At 39.1% G+C, this 4,114-nt stretch overlaps 1 long non-coding RNA gene across 1 annotated transcript in view; it reads right to left on the bottom strand.

Moving 5' to 3' along the window:
- Positions 1–2,919, bottom strand: part of LOC105296359 — a 4,518-nt gene extending 1,599 nt beyond the window's left edge. The window contains exons 1-2 of the long non-coding RNA XR_002781910.1: positions 1,583–2,919; positions 21–150 (exon numbers count right to left, since the gene is read on the bottom strand). This is a non-coding gene — a long non-coding RNA (uncharacterized LOC105296359). The remainder of the gene's footprint in view (positions 1–20; positions 151–1,582) is intronic.
- Positions 2,920–4,114: the final 1,195 nt, after the last annotated feature.

Raw genomic sequence — 4,114 nt, 5'->3', positions numbered from 1 at the left:
GACAGACCACGCTCGTGCACTGGGAGACCTAAGGGTGTTCAGACGTCAGTCCTCCCCAAGCTGATCCATAAACTCAATCAATACCAAACTCGCAGCAGGCATTTTTATAGATATTGATAACTGACCTTGCAGATTGTATGGAAATAAAACCTAGAATAGCCAAAATGACTTTTTAAATAAGTAAACTAGGAGGAGTTATCTTCCATTTTTCAAAACACAGTATAAAGCCACAGTAATTAAGACAGTGTAGTGCCAGCACAGGATAGACGTGAAGTCCATGGAATGGAAGCGAGTCCAGAAATAAATCCTTAGACTTATGGTCAGTTGACTTTCTACAAAAATTCTTAATGGAGAAAAAATAATCTTCAACAAACGATACTGGGAAAATCGGATATGTACCTGCAAAAAGATGAATTTTGACCCTTACCTACAATCACTCAAAATGGATCATAAGACCTAAATGTAAGATGTAAACTACAAAATATTTAAAAGCAAACGTGAGAACATAATGCAATATATGTATGCCTTACTGTTAAATTGTACACCTGAAACTTACTGGATTTCATTAACCGATGTCGCAAAAAATAAAATAAAAAGTTATTGATTAAAAATAAAAATAAAAAAATAAAAGTAAACATAAGAGAAAATCTTCATAACCTTGAATTAGGCAAAGATGTCTTATGTCTGACACCAAAGATAGGATCCCTACAAGAAAAATCTGATGGGCTGGACTTTTACTTTTCAAAAGATACCATTAAGAAAATGCAAATGAAAAGCCAGAGACTGGGAGAAAACTGTAAATCGTATGTCTGATAAAGGACTTGTATCCAGACATATAAAGAACTTACCACTCATCATTACATAAACAATTTGAATAGACATTTCTCTGAAGAAGACATAAATGGCCGACGAGATGATGAAAAGCTGCTCAGCATCACTAGTGACCGGGAAAATGCAAATCAAAACCACAGGAAGACGCCCACTAGAATGGGCTATAAGTCAAAAAGAAGTCGGTAACAACTGTGGGGGAGGATGTGAAGTAGGAACCTCCAGATATTGCTAGTGCACAGAAAAAATGGAGAGATGAAAGTTCCAAAATGTTTCCACACTGGAAAACAGTCTGGCAGTTCTCGACGTTAAACACAGTTTTCACAGGACCCAGCGAGGCCACCCATAGGTATCCACCCTAGCTAGAGATGAACACGTGTCCACGCAAAGACCCGTGTTTCGCAGCATGAGACTGTTCAGAGCAGCATGATTCCTAACAGCTGAAAAGTGGGAAATATCCAAACGCCCATCGACTCATTAATGGAGAACCGAAGAGGAAGCAGATACTAGCACGTGCTGCCACGAGGGGAACCTCGAAACCCCATGCCGAGACTGCGGACACGAAGGGCCACACGTATGATTACGGGAATCATCCAGAAATGGCCAGTCTACACAGGCAAAAGGTGTCAGGGGGCAGTAACGGGGCTTAACTGTAATCACAAGCAATCTCTGGAGGGTGATGCAGACGTTTTAAAACTGAATTGTAGAGACTGCACAACTCCAGATTTACACTTAAAGTGGATGCAAATGATACCTCCGTAAGGATGTGAGGGACACTGCAGTCAGATTCCTTCTCCCCTGTTCTCCGCGGGGTTCACACCTCATCACGCTCAGCGGCTCTCGCTGCAGGTCTGTTGCTCCCCAGGCTCCCCAGAGAGCACTTGCATGCGTCACTCTGTCCTGGTGTTTGCTCCTGGCATGCGCCATCTCCACGAGACGAACCTACAAGGGAAGTAAAAAGTGAAAAGATGCCTACGCAAATGCCAGAAGCAAGCTTCCGTCTGTCCCGCTGTCCCGCAAAGCAGACGTTAAGGTGAACGCCATCATGAGCGAAAAGCGGGTATTTCAGAATGGTAGAAGGTTCCGTTCATGAGGACGATGACACAAGCGTAAGCAGCATGCCCATCCGATAAGAAAACAAAAACCGACAAACTTACAGGACATACAAGCAACCAGGGGGACCGTTAACACTTCAGTAACCAACGGAGACAAAGGAATCAGAATACTTGAGGAACATGATCAACACACTTGTTCTAATGAACGTATATTTTTAAACCCCAAAACTTCTGAATATACATTCTTTTTAAGCACGCATACAACCTATTCAAAAATTTACGATTGCTAAACCATAAGTCAACAAATTTCAAGGAGTTTAATTCATATAAACTATCCTCTCGGATCCCAATGCAGTTTAAGCTAGAAATCAATAACAAAAGGATTCCTAGGGAATCTCCAGGTGTTTGGAAATGAAATACATTTTTAATGTGCCCATGAGTCGGGAAAAATCAGAGTAGAAATGAGAATGTGATTTAAACTAACTGAATTTTTTACCTTTAAAAGAAGCAATATCAGACCTTACACAGGATGTCACTACAGATCTTGCAGACATGAAAGATTAAATGGGTATATTATGAACAATTTGATGGCAATAACAAAATTTGAGGATGAAAAGGACAAATTCCTAGAAAATTTATAACATCAAAATTGACACAGGAATAATTTAAAGTCCTATAACTATGATAGAATTCATAATCAAAAACTTTCTACAAAGAATAACAAGCCCATATGACTTTACCAGTAAACCCTATGAAACGTTTGAAGAGGAAATAATGCCAATCTCATACAAACTCCCGTGGAAAAGAGAAAAAAGGAGAGAGAGTTACCAACTTGTTTTTTGAGGCCAATCATACTGATATTAAAAACTAACAAGGACATTAAAGGAAATTACAGTCCAATCTCATTAATAAACATGGGTGCAAAAAATCCCAAACAAAATGTGTGAATCAGACCCAACAATTTTTTTAATTAAGTTTATTGGGGTAACGTTGGTTAATGCACTTACATAATTTTCAGGTGTACATTGTAATTTGACATCTGTATATTCTATTGTGTGTTTACCACCCAAAGTCCATTTTCCTTCAGTTACCATATATTTGATCCCCTTTACCCACTTCACCCTCCTTCAGTCCCCCTACGTTTGACCCCCTTTAACCGTCTACCTACCGCCTCCTCCCCCTCCCCCTACCCTCTGGTAACCAGTAGTCTATTGTCCATGTCCATGAGTCTCTGTTTGTCCTGTTCATTTGTTGCTTTTAGGTTTATATCCTGCATATAAGTGATATCATGTGATTTTCAACTTTTTCTGTCTGGCTTATTTCGCTTAGCATGATTAATACAACATAAATGAGTCAAGGTTTACTCCAGGAATGCAAGATAGCCATTTCAGGTTTCAAGGATCGCACATTTAAACTGAAATCCCTCTTTAGAGTCCTTTTATCTTCAATAGACTCTCTGAAGTTTTTTTGTTTAGTCATTTGACATTTTTGAAAATGCCAAGCCAGTTATTTTATACTGTCCCACATTCTGGATTTGTCTTTCCTCCAGATCTAACAGAGGTTAAAGGCTTTGGACAAGCATAATACATGAGTGATATTTTGTATCTGCCATACTATCTACATCATTTCAGTTTGTTCCATTTTTGGTGATACTAAGTTTACTCACTCGTGTATTTCAGCATCCACCATTGTCAAACTACATTTTCTCCAGTGTAAGTTACTTGTAGAGGGTTACTCTGAAATCCTAAAACCATCCCGTTTTCCAAAAAATTATCACCCAATGGTTTTTAACATCCACTATTGAGCTTCATCAGAATAAACTGATAGCTGCAATCTACATTTAAATTTTATCACTCTGTCTACACTTATCAGTTGTCATTCTTCTGTCACCCCTAATACTTGCCCTCCCCTCCCCCTTTCTTAGTCTCCTTGTGGACTCAGGGATCTGAGACATTTTAAAAACGTGGTGTTAAAGACGGAAATTGGAACAGACCAGGACAGGATCAAGAGCCTAGAACAGGAAGGACTGGACTCCTTAGCGAAAAGGGCGGGCCAGAAGTGGGGGCCATCAAATTGTTCATAAAGTATTAGTAATATTTGAAAAGATCAATAAATGTGACTATATATATTTTAAAACTCTGTTCTTCAAAAGACCCCATTTAAGAAAATGAAAAGGCAACCATTTTCAGTGGGAGAAGATATTTTCAACACATATAACTTGACAAGGGGCT

This window comes from Pteropus vampyrus, unplaced genomic scaffold, assembly GCF_000151845.1.
Source record: "Pteropus vampyrus isolate Shadow unplaced genomic scaffold, Pvam_2.0 Scaffold124, whole genome shotgun sequence".
Taxonomy (NCBI): Eukaryota; Metazoa; Chordata; class Mammalia; order Chiroptera; family Pteropodidae; genus Pteropus; species Pteropus vampyrus.
The sequence above is the reverse complement of the archived record's forward strand: the minus strand, read 5'-3'. Positions and strand labels throughout refer to the sequence as shown.